This window comes from Ambystoma mexicanum, chromosome 7q (genome assembly GCF_040938575.1).
Source record: "Ambystoma mexicanum isolate Mex_15411 chromosome 7q, UKY_AmexF1_1, whole genome shotgun sequence".
In the NCBI taxonomy this organism is placed as follows: domain Eukaryota; kingdom Metazoa; phylum Chordata; class Amphibia; order Caudata; family Ambystomatidae; genus Ambystoma; species Ambystoma mexicanum.
This window is the reverse complement of record NC_090941.1, coordinates 648,342,288-648,364,393: the sequence shown is the minus strand read 5'-3', so window position 1 is coordinate 648,364,393 and position 22,106 is coordinate 648,342,288. Positions and strand designations below refer to the sequence as shown.

The 22,106-nt window shown below is 48.5% G+C and overlaps 1 protein-coding gene across 2 annotated transcripts in view; it reads right to left on the bottom strand.

Moving 5' to 3' along the window:
* KATNAL1 (katanin catalytic subunit A1 like 1) overlaps positions 1-22,106 on the bottom strand; it is a 789,545-nt gene that overhangs the window by 113,527 nt on the left and 653,912 nt on the right. The gene's annotated exons all lie outside the window — the stretch shown is intronic.

Genomic DNA, 22,106 nt, shown 5'->3' with positions numbered 1-22,106 from the left:
CTTCCCCTTAGGGGGAGGGTCACCGCCTCTCTCCCCTTCGGCCGGTTCCTTCGAGATCGACCGGGGCCTCTCCAGAAGCTTAGCCGGGTTCTCGGATTTTCTCTTCCCCGAGCCAGAGCCTTGGCTCGTGGTTGATGGCATCAGTGAAGGTGCACCCTGCCTGGCAGCTGAGGAGCCCGACCATTCGACGCTCCCGGTGCCCGCGGACTCGCGGTGCTTTGCCTTCTGTTGGGCCCCAGTCGCCGGGGCGCCCTCACAGGACTTAGAAGACCGCTCAGACTTCTTCTTCTTCTCACCTGCTGGGCTCTTGCCTTCCAGCCAGTTGGCGAGACGGGTCTGACGATCCCTCTCAGTCCGATCCGACATGTTCATGCAAAACACACAGTCCTTCTCCACGTGCGTTTTGTCCTCGTGAAGAAAGTAGAGGCACCTCAAGTGCTCGTCCTCCTTGAACACATTCTGTAATCCGCATCCAGGACAGTTCCTAAACAGCTTGGTTCCGGGTGTCGAACTTCCTTTCTCCTGGGCGATGTCCGTGGGGTAGGCCTCAGAAAATTCTGGAATCCTCCAAGAAGCTTAACTCGACGAAAACTTCACCCTTGAGGGGCGTAGAAAATTCCGAAAAGCGTCCCCATTGATCGGAAGTAGAAACGGTGGAGCTTGAGGCTCGATTGACCGAAAAAATGAGATTAAACTCTTTGAAAAATGGCAAAATGCAGTAAAAGCTCGAGAGCTATAGCACGAGGACTCCCAACACTTGAACGTGCGGTAAAATTCTGAGGATGGCTGCCAGGAGCGGGGCTTAGGGAGAGGGCAGTCATTGGCTGGGGGCAGTATGGCCTAGAGACCAGTGAATGGTTACTACTAAGAAAGAGATCAGAAACGAAACTGATACTGATTTTTTTCTTTACCGAGGATTCCCAGCCTGACGACGGGGAATATTCAGGAGCATGTGAATCCATGCCAGACCCCACGCTGGAGAACCCTTATTATGCTGAACCAAGTGCTGGATGCCCTCCTGAAGCACTCAAGGAACTACATATCCCTACCAGGGACTGCCCAGGAGATCTTTGATACGGAAGTTGGCTTCCATGCACTGGCAGGCATGCCAAATTGTATTGGTGCACTTGACTGCACCCATGTTGAATTGGTGGTCCCGCTTGCAATGGAGGTGGTGTACCGCAATCGTAAGCTTTATCACTCCATCAATCTACAGATGGTATGTGACTCCAGCAAGATCATCACACATTGTTGTGCCCGATTTCCCAGATCAACTCATGACTCAATGGTCCTGCGCAACTCCACGCTACCACACTACATGGAGCGACATGCAGGACGACTTGCCTGGATGCTTGGTAAGTTGCATGACAGGCACATGGCAGTGTAATGGGGGAGAGATGCACACACCACCATGGCGTCATTGTGGTGACAGCACGATGTCCACATCCCAAAGCACTGTGCCCCAAAGCATCCCAAACTGAACATGACAACCAATCCCTATTGCAATGATGGAATCTGCACACCAATCACAACATGCCTAAATTTCAACCACCCCACATCCCACAACACGTCCACCACCCATCATCAGACCTCAGCCTCCGTAACACAATCCAGCAACATGTTGTGAGTATGCACAATGTAAATGTCTGCAGCAATTCACTACACAGGACAAGCATCCTTGAGAGTGCACAAATCTAAACCACCAAGGGAATACACTGCTTGTCACAGGGCAACCACCACAGTAGCGCTGCATGTCACCATGGGAATAATAAGCGCTGAATGATAAATAATGCTGAGACTACTGCCAACGCTGCTAGTAATAAAATCATACTGATCACTACACATCACATATTTAAAACAAACACAGCGGTATACGTCCACAGTGCATGAGCAACATCAAGGCAGCGTACACTGTGCATCATCTTGAAGACGCAATCCACACCATAAAACCATGGAACAGCACACATTGTGGCAAGGTAAAATGTGTGCATACAACAAGGGACATGTGCATGTGAACAACAAATATCTGCAGGCATGTGTGATAAGTACAGGTGTCCATCATGAATGGACTAACACATACCTTATTTTGCACCCATGCAGGTGATAGTGGCTATCCCTTGAAGACGTGGCTCCTCACCCCTGTCCGGAACCCAATGAACAGGCATGAAGAGGACTACAATCGTTCCCATACCCGTATGGTCATCGAGCAGACCTTTGGCCTGTTGAAGGCACGTTTTCGCTGTCTTAGCCGGTCGGGTGGGGCACTCCTCTACAGGCATGAGAAGGTGGCCAAGATCATCATGGCATGTGTCATGCTGCACAACATGTGCATCCGACGGAACGTGCCTCTGCCCCCTGACATTGAACAGCAACCACCAAGTGATGATGAAGAAGATGTGGGCGCATATCATCGCGGTGCCGATACACAGGAGGGACGTGCTGTGCGCCAGTCTGTGATTGGCCAATACTTCTAAAACACATGGGTGCAGAGGGTGCCATGAATGTGGGACTGAGGGCACTGGGCGTGGGAGTACATGGACACTATGCACTGTAAACCAATAAATGACACATACACAATGAGGAATGTCCAGTCAAGTATTTTTTCTGGTACACAACGGGTGTATTAAAAAGTAAAAAGTGCTGATACCCTCCACCTCATACACACCCCCTCCCCCTACAACTCCCCCACACACCACATCCCCATCCTCCTCCCCCACACACCCCATCCCCCTCCCCCTCAACTCCCCCCTCTCCCCACAACTCCCCCACACATGGTGTGCAATCGAATGCTGCAGGTGTCTGCTTCAATTGCCATATTCCGGACGCCCCTGCTACTTTTGGCCACTTCCCGCCTCTGGTGGTGGCATGGCTGAGCGCTGCAAGGTGCGCAGACCTGCGCAGGGGGCTGGTCTGTGTGGAGCTCGAAGAGGAGGCTGTGCCCGCTTACTCCAGTCTCGGGACAGGACGCTGTGCTTCCAAGGAATCTGCTAGCCCCGTCAGCTCCTACTGGCGCTGCTCTGTCAGTGCCATTCGCTGCTCCCCATCCCGGACACCATTGGAGGTGGATGCTGCATGTGGCAAGGGTCCCAAATCATGTGGGTCCTCTGTGGGGCTCCAGCTCTCTGGCCCTGCCTCCCCTCCAGAATGCTCCTGTGTTCTGCCGTTGGGGGTGCTGATTGAGATGATCTGGGGTGATGGCTGTGTGCTGAGTGTGCCAGGTAGGTCTGATGACACGTCCTCCACAGGGACACACACCTGGCCTTGGCTTTGTACCTAGTCGTCACTCTGGGGTGCCGTGGCAGCTGTCACCCCGACAGAGCTGTTGCCAGCAGACAGGGCCTCATCGGCCACTGGCTCCTGTGCAGTGGATACAGCTGTTGTGGGCACTGGTGCTGTGGCAGTGGCCCTTTGCCGCCCCAGTGACTTTGCATCCTGTGGTGCCTTCACCTTCTGGGGCAGATGTGCCTTGCGTGGGCCTTTTGACATAGAAGGCCTGTTGCCGTCTTCCCTGCCCCTGGCCTTCTTGTTGGGAGTCGTTGCCTGCGCGGCAGAGTCCCGGCCCTCGCTGTCAGGATCTGAGCCTGTAGGGGACTGAGAGAGGGACGGCATCAGTGATGGTTCTACATGCATCATGCATACATTGGTATTGTTGCTGTTCTACACATTTGAGGGGATTTGGTATTGGAGTTGTGACATTCAGGATGCTTGTTATATGGGGGATGATACAGGCATAGGTCTGGTTCACACATGTATGAGGTGGTGTATGCTGTGTGACATGCCTTTCTGTTGTGGAATGCGTGCAGTGTGACACATGCCATGTCCATGTTTGTGGGGTGTGTCTCAGCTATGGCATTGGCATGCTGCATGCATGTGGATGTGTCAGTGCTGAGGGCGGCATCTAGGCAGGGATGTGTCTATGTGTGTGTAATGGGCCATGCATTGCCTCATGGCACGGTCACATTGGTGGACTATCTTCATACTTTGCAATACAGTGTTTTCTTAGGACACTCACCTCCATCAGCCGATGACGTGGCTCCATGTTCCATTTCTCCCACACCTTCAATTGATTCCAGTCCGATAGTGCTGGCGCAGGTTTCCTCCCAGCGGCTGAGTTTTATAGGTGAGTTAGGGCCACCACCAGTAGCCAGGCCCTGGCTCCGGTTGGCAGATAATATGTTCCGCACTCTGGAGGCGAAGGTCGTCCCAACGTTTTCGGACGTCTTTTACTGTGCGGGGGGTGTTGCCTAGAGCACTCACTTTCTGGGCTACAAGCTCCCAAATCTCCTTATTTTTTCTCTGTGCCGCTCTTTTTAGGTCATTTGCAAACACTGCCTCTGCATTTTCAGCCAGAGTGTCCGCAAACATGGTCAGTTCATATTCGGAGAACCGCTCCTTCCGCTGCCGGGATGCCCCTTTCTTCACAGCCTTTGGCATGGTGGTGGTGTAGTAGAAGATGTTCTGGAGTTGGATAGTGGCTCCAGGTCTTGTGTATTGAGGATGGCAATGGGTTATGTTTTTCAAGATGGCCGCCGTGCCATTTCCAGTTCCGGCACAATGACATTATTTCCGTTTCCGGCATTAGCATTGTCCGCTATTTGCAGTGGCTGCTAATGCCGGACCCGCTATTTAGAGGTGGACGGAAGCGGAAGGGCTGTCTGCGCTTTCCATGATGCAGCTAAGGGAGGTTTTTGGGACTTTTGCGGGAAGCCGGTATTGTCGATACCGGCATGCCGCAAAGCGTGTGCACGCATACTCTTAATCAGCCGATGTTAGCGGCATCATTGCTATATGGATACGGTATTGCCTCCATGCCGGTAAAAACTGTTTTTTTTACCTCCAACCTCGTAATGACCCCCTATAACTGGGTAAAATGCTTGCCAGATAAATTTCTTCATGTATATCAAGAAAATGTGTGGGGGATAGATTTAAAGTTTAGAATAAATAGCCACCCTGTGGATGAAATCACATGCCTAAAGAGGACAGGTGCAGGAAGAAATAATTCTACTAATAATTTTACATGGCAATCTGGTCACAATGGTAACATTTGAGGCCTCTCTGGGATTTCTGCTTTTTGATCAAATTACAGAGGAAAGTGGTTGAGTGGTCCATGCAGGGGTATAAGGCAAAGGTAGTAAGGCATGGCCATTATGCTGCAGAGCTCTGGGGTTACCATGACTGTAGGCAAAGCGTTAATTTCTTTGTTTTCATTGTGGTACAGCCACATAACGACTTTTCACAGGTACACAAATACATAGATAAAAGAAGAAAGTGTTTAAGACCTTAATTTTCAGACTTCTTTGGTAAAATGATCTAACACATTTTTTATCATGCATGCCCAACCAAAATCTCCAAGAAAAAACAAAAAGAAAGAAAAAATCTCTCAATCGAAGAGATTTAGGAATATAAGAGGCCATCCCCCTGCAAAACCTGGACAACATGTATAGTCAAAGAAGTCTCTTGTCCAGTTATTATGCCAATCTGTCTTCAATTTCCACAAACTGTAAATGCCTCACCCTCACCTCCCTGGTATCCCTGCATTCCATCCATCAGGACATGTCTTAGGGACTTGCAGACGAGCAACCTCACTGGGGCCCAACATTTCTTTGCTTCATCACTTCGACCCCAGCAAGACAGCGCTTCACCTGTATGGATCAGATTTAGCCGAACTCTTAAAATACCTGTCTTATCCTCCAACTGGGAAAGTGCCTCAAGTATTTAGGGAGAGAACCGCTCTTTTTATCAAAAGGGGCCAGTGATTTACCAAGTGTCAGCTTACGCATACTTCCCAATCTGATTGGGCGATTGCTTTCTTTACCCTCATCGAATTAAGCATGAGGGTATCCAAGACACTGTCGCACTCCTCCAATACTCTAGAGACGAACATCCTCAATTTAGACAAAAATGGAGTTGAACGTTGCTCTAAATGCCTGTTAATGTCCTCATAGCATGAATCAGGATGAGGTAGTCGATATAGGGATACAAGCCTCCATTCTGCAAAGAACCTGAGAGATCTATGGCCTAACTCATATCTCTGACTTGCCATCGGCAGATATAGCACCTCTTTTACTATAGGAATCATACGGTCTCCCAGAGTCCACTCATAATCTGCTATTCGTCTACCTGGTTGTTTGAATACCAGTACTTTTGACTTCTCTGGGTTTATCAAAAGATTGTTCTCTTGTGCGTAGATCCCCAAGGAGTTCAAAAGGTGCTGCAGGCCGACAGCTGTATTATCCAGGAGTACAATATTGTCAGCGCAGGTCATCCACCTGACCAGATAAAATCCTATTTTCGATCTGGCCAACGCCGACGCGTCCAGAGCAACCCCCAGATCCACCAAATATAGGTTGAAGAGCAGGGGTCCACCATACACCCCTCTATCACTCCCCTCTCATCTATCGCTGGATCAGGCAGGCAGCCCTGGGCGTCCAGCCTGACCCTCACTGATCTTTTCATGCATACTCGCCAACATAGACTAGAGAGATTGCAGGCCCCCCCCCCAAAATCAGGTTTTCCCCAAAGGCAATCACTATTTACCGGGTCGAGAGCTCAACCCATGCGTCATATAGCACAGGGCCCCCCCCTCAACCAGGAATTTTCACTAAGGAGCGCCAACACTGTGCCATTCAGGGTCATAGAAAGTCCACCATGGAAACCTGTCTGAAACCTCGATAAGATCTTATTTTCCTTGGCCCATTCCTCCAGCTCTCTCAACACCAATCCCGTAAATATTTTGCTGTCCACATCAAGGAGGGCGATTGGACGATAGCTCACTGGATCAGTCCTATGGTGCCCCTTGAATATGGGGACAATGATCAAGGTTTTCCATGATGGAGGAAACAGTTTTCTCTCCATGATCTCACTGGAAAGCCAGGCCAAAAGCCCTGACCACAGATTTATGTTTCCCTTGAGGACCTAGTAGGTCAGGCCATTAGCACCTGCCACCCTAGAAGCAGAGGACCCTCTTATTAATTTGGCTATTAAACTCTCTGAGAGATTTACAACCGAGGGCGTGTTCGGGATCTTATATCGGCACTTTGTTGCAACCCTTTCATACAAGAGATTAAAGTGTTTATGCCACCTTGATTCTGCAACCCTATTGCCTTGCAAAACTGGTTTTGGGGGCTCTTAGTTGGTTCACAAGTGCCCAAAAGGTTAGTGAATTATTATTATTCAACGGCACAAGCATCGACTCTCTATCATTTTGGAAACTGAGAGCTCTCCTGCCCCGGGACCAATTTCTATAGTCCCTCTTGAGGCGATACACTTTTGCTTTATGATCCTCTGGCCCAAACACCCACTCCCAAGTCCCTCACTGCCTTGTGCAAGGACCTCTTCCTGGCCCATGTCTCCTCATTAAAGGCATGGTTTATGCCCTAGGTGCTTTTTGTTCTTTATTTCAGAAGAAGGATCTATGGTTAACAGAAATTCCTGGAAGCGCAAGGGACTTCACCTATTTGTTAAAATGGAATCGGGCATCCATTCACACCCGTTGAAGCCTGCCATTTAGTCGTGTGCCATCCCCTCTGTACTTCACAAGCCCGTTTCTGCCATTATTAACAATTACTAGTTGGTATTGGCTCAGCCCTTTCCCGCAAATTCCCAACTCGCAATAGCTTACAGGCGACTATGATCACTACTGCCCCCTTCCTTGACCTGGAGATTATTAGAGATCTCAAACAGCCGAGGGAAAACTAAAAACATAGTCTATGGTCGAAATAGTTCTTCCCTGTCTCCAGGTCGAGGGAGGGGGCACATCACACTTCATGGCCCCATTCGCCATTACTGAGTTCCAATCTGCAAGGAACTCGACCCATCTCCTACCTAGTGCCGTGACTCTCCTTTGTACTGGCCTGTCCCGGGTGATTGGAGTTATGCATTGAGATCTCTAGCCAGAAGAACAAGTTACTTACCAACTGTAACGTTCTTTTGACTGGATGTTCCTCCCGCGTATTCCTCATCTTGTCATATTCATATTCGCCAGCTTGGCTGCTTCTGAAATTTTTTTCCGGCAGAGGGCGCTCTGTACGAGTTTGTGGCATAGATGTCCCTCGACGGGCTCTGTACCGTGTAGACGTCACCATCAATATAAATAGCTTGTGCCACGTCCGTTGGATTCAGTTCTGTTTTTTCGAGGAAATATTCGAGCAACACCCAGGTGTGCTCTGTGACTGAATGACTCTTCGTGAGAGTCAAGTGTAAGAAACGCAAACTATACTGCAGGGTAGGATGGGAGGGTTGATGAGGAATACGTGGGAGGAACATCCAGTCGAAAGAACGTTACAGTTGGTAAGTAATTTGTTCTTCGAATGGATTGTGTCCTCCCACGTATTCCTCATCCTGTGATAGACTCCAATAGCAGTGGTAAATTTGGAGGTGGGAGTACTAGTTATTGTTGTCATGGACGGAATGAAATACCGCCTTGGCAAACAAACCCTCATTGGAGGAGGAGGCATCTAAGCAATAATGCTTGATGAAGGTATGCATTGATGCCCATGTTGCATGAGAACAAATATCTGCTGCAGGGACTCCCCTCTTCAAAGCCACAGAAGTAGCCATTCCCTTAGTGGAATGGGCTAATAGCCCATCCGGTGGGTCTTTTCCTGCTAATCTGTAGCACTCAATTATAGCCAGAATGATCCAGCGGGATATACTTTGTTTTGTCACCGCTAATCCCAATTTATGACCTGTATAACCTACAAAAAGTTGGTCAACTTGACGTAACTTTGACATACTTGAAATGTAAAAACTGAGAGCCCTTTTGGGGTCCAGTCTATGCAGTCTCTCCTCTTCTTTGCCCAAATGAGGAGGAGGATAGAATGTTGGTAATATGATTTCTTCTGACAAATGGAAGTCAGAAACTACTTTTGGTAAGAAAGATGGTTTAACTTTAAGAACTACTACTTTGTCCTTGTAAAACGTAGTATATGGTGTTTTACATGAGAGAGCATGTACTTCACTAACCCTGCAGGCTGATGTTAAGGCTACAAGGACAGTCTTGAGTGTTAGAAGCCTCAAGGGACAGGAGTGCAGAGGCTCAAAGTTAGAAACTTAAGTACTAGATTTAAATCCCAAATTGGGACATGAAAAGGTACTGGAGGGTATACATTAGTAAGCCCTTTCAGGAATTGAATGATTAATGGAATTTTGAAGTAGGAAACCTCTTCCGAGGAGCGCTTGAAAACGGACAGCGCAGCAAGACATCCATTAATTGTTCCGATCTGGAGCCCCGGATTGGCTAGATGCAATAGGAAAGAAAGCACCATTGAGATGCCACATTGAAAAGGGTACACATCCTTATCTTTGCACCAGTTACTGAACTTGTTCCAACGACATCAGTACAAAGATTTCGTTGCTGGCCTTCTGGCCGAAAGCAAAATCTCCATAATATCATCCGGAAGATCCCAATCCTTGTATCTCAACCTCTCAGAAACCATGCGTGAATGTTGAGTGTCTTGACCTCTGGATGGAGAACCCGACCTTCCTCTTGGGAGAGAAGATCCTCTCTTTGCGGAAGACGTATTGGAGGGCAGATGGACATGTCCAGAAGGTCCGGGTACCACGTCCACCTGGCCCAATCCGGGGCAATTAGGATCATGGTTTTGCTGAACCTTCTCAACCTCCTGATTACTTGTGGAATCACGGGGACTGGAGGAAACGCGCATACAAGTGGAAACTTCCAGTCCACCACAAACGCATCTACTAGAGCTCCTCTCGTAGGAAATCCCATTGACCAGTACTGTTCGCACTTCTGGTGTACCGTGGTCGCAAACAGATCCACTTGAGGGGTTCCCCCAAGGGTGAAGATCTCCAGAAGGACTTCCTGAGCTAGCTCCCACTCGTGAGAGAATGTGCTCTGCCTGCTCAGAGCGTCTGCCGCTGTGTTCTGTTCTCCGGCTAGGTGAACTGCCGATAGAGGGATTCCTTCTTGTATTGCCCAGGACCAGAGCTGTATTGCCTCTCTGCACAGTGGTAGTGACCCTATGCCTCCTCTCTTGTTGAGGTAGTACATGGCCACCGTGTTGTCTGTCATTTTCAGGACATTCTTTCCATGTACAGAGGGCAGGAAGGCTTTCAGCGCTAGTCTGATTGACATCAGCTCCAATAGATTGATGTGTAGTTTGGACTCCGATAGAGACCAACGACCGCTGATTGTCAGATCATTGGTATGGGCTCCCCACCCCGTGAGTGAGGCGTCCGTTACTACTGCTATCTCAGGCCATGGTTGCCAAAAAGATTCTCCCTTGAGGATGTTGTCGTTGCAAGCCCCCCATAGTAGATCCTGAGCAACTGCGCTCGGAACTTGCAGAAGATCCGACATGTTCCCCGAGAACTGGGACCACTGAGTTCTGAGGGCCCACTGAAGGGATCTCATTCTCAATCTGGCCTCTGGCACCATAAAAATGCAGGATGCCATAAGGCCGAGCAACCTCAGAAAATTGAAGGCTGTCAGATGCTGGGCATTCTGGAACTTTGTTACCATCTGAAGAATGTGGAGAGCTCTCACCTCGGGAGGCGAGGCTTTGCCCGAGAAGGGTCCAAAACTGCTCCGATAAACTGGAGTTTTTGGGATGGTATCATGTGGGACTTCTTGAAATTGAGGGAGAAGCCCAGTTTGTGAAGGAGGTGAAAGGTGATCGACAGATGTTTGAGCTTGTTCGGGAGAATGTGCTCTAATCAACCAATCGTCCAGGTATGGGTAGACGTGAATCCCCCCTCTCCTGAGACTCACTGCCACCACTGCCATCAGCTTGGTGAAAACCCTTGGGGCAGAGGTAAGCCCGAAAGGCAGAACTCGAAACTGATAGTAAGAACTGCCAACTGCGAACCTAAGGTACTTTCTGTGCTTGGAAGGGATTGGCACATGAAAGTAAGCATCCTGAAGGTCCAATGATACCAACCAGTCTTGGAGTTGGAGAGCCTGAAGGATCTGAGAAAGGGTTACCATCTTGAACTTGTCCTTCCTGAGGAACTTGTTCAAGTTTCTTGAGTCCAAGATGGGTCTCAATCCTCCGCCCTTTGGAATGAGAAAGTAAGGGGAGTACCAACCCTTGTTCCTCTCTGCTACAGGTACATGTTCTATTGCACCTTTCTCTAGCAGGGTAAAAATTTCCTGCAACAGGAGCAGGTCTGGAATTTTGGCAGAGTTGGTTCCCGGTGGATGATCCTGAGGCCTTTTTAGGAAAGGAAGGCAGTAACCTTGAGCTACTGTTTCCAGTGCCCAAGCATCTGAATTAATGCCCCGCCATTCTTTCAGATGCTGAGAGATTCTGCCTCCTACTGGGGTTTTGTGTGATAAGGTCTCAGAGTGATTTGGAGGCGGCTGCAGGAGCGGCTGAGGGCAAAGATGCCGTTCTTGAGGATGGCTTTGCAGTCTTTCCTCGTCCACCACGAGTGACATTTCTTTTGCCTCTTTGAAAGGCCTGTCCAGAGTAGTACTGAAAAGGATGACCCCTCCAGGAAGATGAGCCCGAATAGGGTTTCTGAGGCTGTTGCATGGAGGCGCTAAGAGATTTAGCTGCTGCTTTTGAGGTCTGTAGTCTTTCTAGGCTTTCATCAGCCTTACTACCAAACATCCTCAAGCCATCAAAAGGCATGTTGAGAGGTCTGGCTTGCACATCTGGTGCAAACCATGAGTTTCTGAACCATGCAAATCTATGTAGCACTTTGCTTTTAGCCATGGACCTGCTGATTGTTTCAGCAGTGTCCAATCCAGAATAGAGACATTCCCCCATTGCCTCCTTTCCGTCTTTGACAATATTCAGGAATCCTTCCCTTTCCTCGCCTTCCGGAATATATTCAGCCGCCGCCGAAATACAGTCCCACAGGGTATGTGTGAACCTGGCCAGGGTACAGGTGATGTTAGTTGACTTTAAAGCCATGCTACCCGAAGTAAAAACTTTACGGGCCCAAGCATCTACCTTCTTATCCTCCCTATCCGGAGGGATAGTTGGATATGCAGTCTGTCTTGAAGTAGTTGCAGCCTGAATAACCAGACTTTCTGGAGTGGGATGCCTGTTCAAATACTCAGGATCAGAAGTAGAAGTTCTATACTTCTTAGGAAAATTACTGTTTACTGCAGCAATGTTGTCAGGAGCTTCCCAGGTCTTTTGTACTGTTCTCTGAAGTGCCCTAAGGAAAGGGAGAAATGGATCCTTCTGGGGGCCCTGATCTAGAATGTCTGTCATGTCATCCTGATCAAAGGTGGGTGAGGCTCTACCCCAATCCATATATTCCACCCCTCTATTCATTAAACTCCTGTACCCTGAATCTGCATGTTCTGCAGGGCCAGGTCTTGCAAACTCTAGCTCAGGTGACATATCAATGCCACTAGCAGAATGAAGAGTCTCACACAGGTCTTTCATTTTTGATTCTGGATCTATTAGTTCTTCTGGAACCTGTCTAGTGTCATATTGCTCTCCAAAGGGAGAAACCTCCTCATCTTCAGAGCCACTTCCTTCAAATATCGAAGACATAGGGGGTCATTACGAGTTGGGCGATAATGGTAACCGGTAAGGAGACCGGTGCCGTTAAACCCTTACCGCCCTATTGCGAGGTCCCTTAGCGCGTCCCACCTGGAAAGGCTGGACTGACCAGCTGTTCTTTGCGTTAAGGGCCCTACGGGGGCTCAAATGGGAATGGGGAATGGCATTTGGAATGGGGACTTTCCGGGTCCGCCTGGGTCGGAATGTCCCGGTAAGTCCCCATTCCTCCAGACTGGATCCGGACCCGAGTTTGGAGGCAGCCATGGTGCTAATAGCGCCATGGCTGCGACCAAACTCTTAATGACCCCCATAGACTTAAAAAAGTCTGATTTTGGTAATGAAGTAAATCTCCTGTCTTGTTCAGGAGTTTTAGTCGAAGGAATGTAAGGATCCTTCGATGGTATCCTTTGCAGATGTTTTCGACGACTTCTGTTTTTTATGCGGTGTCGGGGAAACTCGACTCTCGAGGATTCCTCGACGACTTGACGTTGACTCGAGTCTTACGAGTTTCACCGATACTACCGGGTTTTACTGCAGTAGTTCCTGACTTCCCTGTGTCGTCCGATGGAGCGATTGGGGTCTGGCTCTTTTGAGGCTTCTTTGAGGGGGTCGAGGCCCCATTCTCAAAGACCTCCATCATCGTTCTTCTAAAATCTTCCCATTTTCTTGGGGAATCCGACTTAGTCGGGCATCGTACCAATTCGGTAGATGTATCAGATGATGAAGAGGGAGATCTATGTCTCCTTTTAACTCTTTTCGAAGAGGAAGATGAAGATGAAGAGCACCTCGATCTACTACGAAATCGGGATCTCTTAGAGTGTTTTTTTGTGACGCTCCGATTCTTTCGAATCGGACGATTTTTTATATCTTTTCGACAAAGCCTTCGAAGAGGCCTTAGAAGCATCCCGCCCCACCGCAGTTTACCTATCCTCTAACGAAGGGCCTTCTCCGTCATCGACTGACAGGAGCCACAGTCGCCGGTTCGATGATCTGAACCCAACCACCAAAGACAAATGCGGTGAGGATCTGTTATCGACATCTTTGAACCGCAGTCGATTTATTTTTTTAACCCCGTCTTGGGTGTAGAAGGGGTAGATGAAGACGACATTTTCTGAAGAAAATTTCGTAGCGCGCCGTTCTCGAGAGCGAAGCAATCGGAAAAACGGAACTGAAGCCAATGGGCGCGGCACAAGCTATTTATACGGATGGTGACCAACACGGTACAGAGCCCGTTGAGGGACATCGACGCCACAACCTCGTACACAGCGCCCTCTGCCGAAAAAGTTTTTCCGAAGCAGCGAAGCTGGCGAATATGAATATCACGAGATGAGGAATACGTGGGAGGTCACAATCCATTCGAAGTACATTTACTCCTGGGTACTCCAAATTCACCCTGGACAGTAAATCCGCTAAGGATTCCAAGAAGGTTGCCAATTCAACACTGTTAGGGTTGTAATACAGATTGATGGCTATCAATGGCAGCAGCTAGTCCAAGATCGCACCTCGAATTTCATAGCCAAGACGCCTTTTGGTTTAATGGGGATGACTTCTATCTCTGTCATTATCGAATCATGAATATCTATGGCAAGACCGTCGGAAGGTCCCGCCCCCCTCTGGTGTGATGCCAGCTGGTGTAGTGTGGTGACCCCTCCATCTGGGAGCCATTAAGCAGCCACTTCTCCTGGAAAAGAATGAAGTCATTGTTACCATAGATTGTTTCTTTCATACACCTAGCCCTAAAGGAGTTGGGGCCCCTCGTGTTCCAGTTTACGAAGCGCCGTTCAGATCTACTAAAAAGAGGACCCTTGTGCCCCCAGTTTCTGTAGAACATGAGACAGAATTTCTGGGAGTAAGGCCCATGCTTTCATTTGTGGGTCACTCTGCTGATCCGATGGACCTTTTCTAGCCTATGTGTCAGTTAACTGTGGGGTGTTTCCAGTTCCTTTCTTTTCTTCTGACCTCTTTAAACTGGCTCATAGTTCCCTATTTGGAAGGGCTGTGGAGCCTTCCATGCCATGTCTCTCAAGTTCTTTGCAAGTTGTCAAAATAGCCTTTGCCCCCACCCTGGATTTAAGGTAAAATTCAGCTAGCAAGACAGTATCTTAAATTACAATGGGAATCTAACAAACACAATGTCCTGAGAGGAGAATAGATACAAGTCTGGAATTTTCTTCAGAAGAGACCAAATTACTCCATGCTTCAGGGACTTGTGTTCCAAGGCCTTTGAAGTACCCTTTAGCCAAAGTCTGGGGATTGCAAAAGGAGATATCTCTTCTTCCTGAGTGGACAGCTCCTCATCCACGACCAACTTTGCCACCTTACTCCTTTCGTTGGTTAAGGCACTAGTCTCCACGCCAATCACTTCAGTGAGTTAACGTTTGGTCTTTCAGTTGTCCTTGTGCTTCCACTTTCCTGGGTTCCCAACAGGGATCCTCCCACCCCCAGTTCCCGTGGATCACTCGCCTCTTCCTACTTGTGTTGTCTTGCCGTGAATAAAAATCGGGGCTCATATTACCATTTTAAGGTTTGTTATAGTGGGGTTCCTACTTGAATTCCCTGCTGGCTTAGTGTCATGATCTCTGCTTCCAAAAGGTCAGGGTTTTCCCAACTCCCTTGGAAGCAGATCCATAACCCAGGTTCCGAGTGCCAACCAGTCCCAATTGGGACCTTTTGGACCCAGTCCTGGCGCCAGTGGCACCAGGCTCATAAATATGCCCAGTCCCAGCGCTGGAAGCGCCGGGCTCATAATGCTTGGGTGGACTTACCTGCAGCAGACCATGCTGCTTACTTGCCTGCCAGTTGAGTCTCTGATCCTCTTCTGTTTGGAACTACTTTTCCTGTTGGGTGGGGCAGGAGCCACTCCCTAGATTCAGAACACTGGAACTCTTCTGGAAAGCAGGAACTCTTTTCTTACCTAGGCGTGGCTGTGGAAGGAGACACCTAAGCACTACAGGAGGCTATTTAAACCACACCCGATGGATGAATCTTGCTTTGCGTTATTCTGCATCCTCAGCAGCAGAACGCTCATCGTGTCTTCTGCATCTGATCCTGGGCCTAAGGAAAAAGGCTTACCATTCTGAATCCAGTCTTCAGCAACACCTATAAAGACAAGAAAGAACAGGTTAGCATTACGGTCTTCAGTGACAGCTCTTCACTTACCTGGTCCATCGGCTGTCACCAACGCCTCGCGCTGCATTCCGGCATCTGAAAGACAAAGGCTTACCTACTCTTCGTGCGCTCCGGAAGTCTTCACACTGCATTCCGGCATCTGAAAGACAAAAGCTTACCAACTCTTCGCACGCTCCGGAGGCCTTCGGCGCTGCATCCCGCATCTGAAAGACAAAACAAGGTGCGTTTAAAGACATTGGGGAACTTTAATACTCACGTGCCATTACTCCTTTCCACATCTAACCCAGTGGGTATTCCGGCACCCTGCAGCCGCCCCGAACTTGTACCTGCAAAATAAAAAGACAGTTAGAGCGCATCGTGAAGCAGGCAACAAGCGCTTACTTACGTGCTTCCAGGCGCTTCTATTCATCACACGGGCTCCATCTTCAACTCACTTCAGCCCGCCATCCGCCATCGCCGGAACCCTGCAAAACAAGAGACATCATTACTAAAGACTTTAAAGACATTAGAATTACTCGAAACTTACCGTTCGTGCAGTAAACGACGGACAGCAGTCCTCTGAAGTCAAGAGGCCTTATCCAGTGAAGAAACTGGTTACAGCACCCTGCCTCGAGGCAAATGGAGAGCACGGCGTTCACTTACCTAAGGTGAGAGCGTTAACCTTTGGGGTTCTACAGGAGAAGAGAAAGGGAAGAAGAGAGAGACATTGAATAACCCAGTTCATTAATCCCACATTTTCTATCTGCAGACATCTTACCCTTCAAGCCAGACATACAGTGCACAGAGGTCCAGCCCAAAGAGCCAGCCGTGTGTTACACATCACCTTTGAAGATACGGTATACGCCCAGTCAAGACCGGCGCCTCTACGGGAATCAGGTGAGCGTTACAGAACGCAAAGCCTACCACAAAACTCCCATCCAGGCGCTATGGAAACCTCGGATACCGACCAGCTAGCCCAGTTACTTGGGGAACTAAGGGCAGCAGTGCATGCAGCCCGTCAAGAAACGAACGCTCTAAGAAGGGAACTGATTATTTCCAAGGAGCGAACAGATGATCTCGCTAGACAATTGCTACAGTCACAAGCCGGACAGATCCCGTTACCCGCATCTGGGGGAAATCTTCCTTCTACATCCTCTATGAATCCAGTGCAGATCAACCTACCTGGGAATGTACCTCTGGCTCCGCCCGAACGATTTTCTGGTGACCCAAAGAGGTTTGCAGTATTTATCAATCAGTGCCGGTTGCATTTCTTATGCCGGCCAGCAGCCTTTCCAACTGATCAAGCTAAAGTAGCTTTCGTGCTTTCGTACCTTAGTGGCAATGCGGCAGACTGGTCGATCCCTCTAGTAAATCAAGATGATCCGGTCCTCCATGATTTTCAAGCTTTTCAGCTCAGTATGGAAAACCTGTTCGCAAGACATTCACAGGGGCAGGCCTTGAACAATGAGCTTCTTTCGTTGCGACAAGGTAATCAAGACCTTTTGGCTTATATTGCGTCTTTCAACAGACTGATAGTGGAAACTCACTGGCCTGAGGACAAAAGGATTACGCTGTTTTATAGAGGTCTACGCGGAGAGCTCAAAGATGTGTTAGCCCAAGTAGTGAATCCCCCACAAGATTGTTCGGACTATATAGACTTAGTCGTTCAAATAGATCACAGACTGCAGAAATGGAAGGCCGATCGTTCCAATTTTGATGCTCGAGTATTTTTCAAACCGCCAACTCCTTCCAAAGGAGTAGACTCCGGGGAACCCATGCAAATAGGGGGTCTGAAAGGTCCTCTAACACAAAAGGAGCGGGAAAGGAGAAAACAGTTGCAATTATGCCTCTATTGCGGAAACTCAGGGCACTTTCTTCGAGACTGTCCGGTGAAACCTGCCAAGAAGGCAGTAGGAGCTGCAGTTACCAAAGTTACAAACTCTGAGCAGGGAAACGACCTCGCCCGACAAGAATAGAGGTCCTCTTGCCGAGCGTGAAAACCAGTTCCGTGACCTCGCATTTCGTGATACCTATGGTCCTCATTAGCCCTGATAATCCGGATCGATTACATGCAATTGAAGCTTACGTCGGCAGCGGTGCCATCGGCAATTATGTGGATCATGACATGGTTTTGAGGATGAATCTAACTCTTTGTCCCAAGGCTGTAAAGGACGTCATTACTATAGTGGATGGTACGGAGATAGCCTCCGGGCCAGTAACGCATACCACTCAAGAAGTGACGCTAGTAAGTCAAGATGGACAACATGAGAAGATCGTGTTCGATGTGATCAAGGCCCCTCAGTTTCAGATTATTCTAGGAATACCTTGGTTAGAGAAACACAATCCTCTGATCGATTGGCGAGCAAGAACGGTCCAGTTTCCAGAATGTGTCTCTACTTGTCACCCTCCACCTGGTGTTGCACTGGCAGCAATTTCTTCAGAGACTCCCCAGTTACCTCCCGAATACCTAGAATACCAAGATGTTTTCCGGAAGGATCAGGCTAACTCTCTACCTCCTCATAGGTCTTATGACTGCCAGATCGACCTGATACCTGGATCTACTCCTCCTTGTAGTAGAATTTATGCCCTCACCGAGCCTGAGAACCTTCACCTTCGACAACACCTGGATCAATACCTGGCAAATGGGTTTATTCGTCCTTCCAAGTCCCCTGCTTCTTCAGCTTTGTTCTTCGTTCCAAAAAAGGAAGGAGACCTTAGAACTTGTATAGATTATCGCTCCCTGAACCAGATCACCGTTAAGAATAGATATCCATTACCTTTGATCCCTGAACTCCTGGACCAAGTCAGAAAAGCATGCATATATACAAAGCTGGATCTTAGAGGAGCTTACCACTTGGTACGAGTAAAAGAGGGCGATGAATGGAAGACGGCCTTCCGCACCAAGTATGGGCTATTTGAATATCAGGTCATGCCCTTCGGACTTTGTAATGCCCCGGCCGCCTTTCAATATTTTATGAACGGTGTCCTCAGAGAGCTCATAGATGTGTGTGTTGTTGTTTACATTGACGACATCCTCGTTTATTCTTCATCGGAATCTGAACATCGGAAACACGTGAAAATGGTCCTCGAAAGATTGCGTCAACACAAACTTTTCGCTAAGTTGGAAAAATGTGTTTTCAACGTGACTGAAGTTGAATTCTTGGGATTCATATTATCACCTGGCGGAGTGCGTATGGATTCAAAGAAGGTCGATGCAGTTCTCAAATGGCCATCACCATCCTCCGTAAAAGGTGTGCAAAGCATGTTAGGCTTCGCTAACTTTTACCGCAGGTTTATCCCCGAATTCTCTCGAATAGTCCAGCCCATCACTGCCTTGTTAAAGAAAAACAAACGTTTTGAATGGTCTACCGAGGCGGAACAAGCTTTCCAGGATTTGAAGACTAAATTTATCTCTGCACCAATCTTAAAACACCCTCGCCCCGAACTCCCCTACACCGTGGAAACTGATGCTTCAAGCCTTGCCATGGGGGCAGTTCTATCACAAAAGGACCCGGTAACCAATCAGTTGCATCCCGTGGCATTTTGGTCCCGCAAATTCTCGCCTCCTGAAATCAATTACACGATTACTGACAAGGAACTTCTGGCTATCAAGTCTGCCTTTAAGGCTTGGCGGCATTATCTGCTGGGGGCCCGACACACCGTTACTGTGATTACGGATCACCGAAACCTGCAATATTTGAAAACCGCAAAAGCCCAATCCTCTAGACAACTCCGTTGGGCATTATTCTTTGCCGAGTTTGACTTCATAATTACCTATCGACCTGGTACAAAAAACGGTAAAGCTGATGCCCTTTCTCGGATGGGAGTGGAAGAACACTTGATCAACCCTAAGCCTGTACCAATCATTCCCGAACAAAGAATTCTGGGTGTAATCGCCACAGAATCCATAGAGGAAGTTAAGGATAAAGCCAGGCAACTTGTAACTCCAGCAGACATACAGAATTGGCATCTGCAGGGAAAGGACTTTGCAGTAAAGGACAACTTATTGTATTTCCAAGAACGATTATACCTACCCAGCACAGATTTACAGAAAAAAGTAATCTCTTGTTATCACGATTCTTTAATGGAAGGACATCCCGGTATGGCCAAGACCTCAGAAAAGATCAAGCGCTACTTCTGGTGGGCGTCTTGGAAAAAAGATATCAGAGACTTTATAATGTCCTGTGGAGTATGCGCCCAAAACAAGAGTCAAAAGGAAAGACCAGCAGGCCTCTTACGCCCTATTGACATCCCACCTCGCCCTTGGCACACGCTTTCTATGGACTTCATCACCGATCTACCTCCATGCTCCGGATACAATACGATTCTAGTAATCGTGGACTTATTCTCCAAGATGGCGCATTTCATTCCGCTCAAAGGCTTGCCAACAGCAGCAACTCTGGCCCGAGAATTTCTCGAAAACATCGTCCGACTGCACGGTTTTCCTTCGGTTCTAATTTCGGATCGAGGTAGTCAATTTATTTCTCATTTTTGGCGAAGTTGCTGTCGGTCGGCTCAAATTGATGTGAGACTATCGACCAGTCACCACCCTCAGACCGACGGACAAACCGAGAGGACCAATCAAACTCTGGAACAGTATTTACGCTGCATGCTGCAACAAACTGAAAAAACTTGGAAAGACATCCTTTGGATAGCCGAATATGCCTACAATAACTCTGTCCATTCGGGAACTGGGAAAACCCCGTTTTTTCTTTTGTACGGCAGTCACCCTCGAACCTCGGAGTTGGATCCACTCCAAGATCTTGAAACACCAGCAGTAGACTACCTGCATTCTACAATCACCCAAGCCTTTAAGGAAGCTGTTTCTCACCTTCAAAGGGCTAAAGAACAATACAAGAAAGGAGCAGATCAACATCGGAAGGAAGCCCCTCAATATCAAGTAGGGGATCAAGTCTGGTTATCCACCAAATATCTACCTCTAAAAGGGCCACGCACATTCAACCCAAGATACCTTGGTCCCTATTCCATCACTACCATAGTAAACCCAGTAGCGGTCAAGTTGGACTTGCCCCCGCACATGAAGATACATCCGGTCTTCCACGTCTCTCTATTAAAACCCGTGCAACCTCAAACCCGACTAACCAAATCTCCAAAACCTATCCTAGTTGATGGAGAACTCGAGTTTGAAGTCAAAAGCATTCTGGACTCCAAGATCTCCAAATCTAAACTATTCTACCTAATTGACTGGAAAGGCTACGGCCCCCAAGAGAGATCCTGGGAACCTGCTGAATATGTCCACGCTCCTCGCCTAATCAAAAGATTTCACCGAACATTTCCTGACAAGCCAAAACCCCCGGAGAAGCCCGGTTTGGGAGGGGCCTTGAAGGGGGTACTGTCATGATCTCTGCTTGCAAAAGGTCAGGCTTTTCCCAACTCCCTTGGAAGCAGATCCATAACCCAGGTTCCGAGTGCCAACCAGTCCCAATTGGAACCTTTTGGACCCAGTCCTGGCGCCAGCGGCACCAGGCTCATAAATATGCCCAGTCCCAGCGCTGGAAGCGCCGGGCTCATAATGCTTGGGTGGACTTTCCTGCAGCAGACCATGCTGCTTACTTGCCTGCCAGTTGAGTCTCTGATCCTCTTCTGTTTGGAACTACTTTTCCTGTTGGGTGGGGCAGGAGCCACTCCCTAGATTCAGAACACTGGAACTCTTCTGGAAAGCAGGAACTCTTTTCTTACCTAGGCGTGGCTGTGGAAGGAGACACCTAAGCACTACAGGAGGCTATTTAAACCACACCCGATGGATGAATCTTGCTTTGCGTTATTCTGCATCCTCAGCAGCAGAACGCTCATCGTGTCTTCTGCATCTGATCCTGGGCCTAAGGAAAAAGGCTTACCATTCTGAATCCAGTCTTCAGCAACACCTATAAAGACAAGAAAGAACAGGTTAGCATTACGGTCTTCAGTGACAGCTCTTCACTTACCTGGTCCATCGGCTGTCACCAACGCCTCGCGCTGCATTCCGGCATCTGAAAGACAAAGGCTTACCTACTCTTCGTGCGCTCCGGATGTCTTCACACTGCATTCCGGCATCTGAAAGACAAAAGCTTACCAACTCTTTGCACGCTCCGGAGGCCTTCGGCGCTGCATCCCGCATCTGAAAGACAAAACAAGGTGCGTTTAAAGACATTGGGGAACTTTAATACTCACGTGCCATTACTCCTTTCCACATCTAACCCAGTGGGTATTCCGGCACCCTGCAGCCGCCCCGAACTTGTACCTGCAAAATAAAAAGACAATTAGAGCGCATCGTGAAGCAGGCAACAAGCGCTTACTTACGTGCTTCCAGGCGCTTCTATTCATCACACGGGCTCCATCTTCAACTCACTTCAGCCCGCCATCCGCCATCGCCGGAACCCTGCAAAACAAGAGACATCATTACTAAAGACTTTAAAGACATTAGAATTACTCGAAACTTACCGTTCGTGCAGTAAACGACGGACAGCAGTCCTCTGAAGTCAAGAGGCCTTATCCAGTGAAGAAACTGGTTAC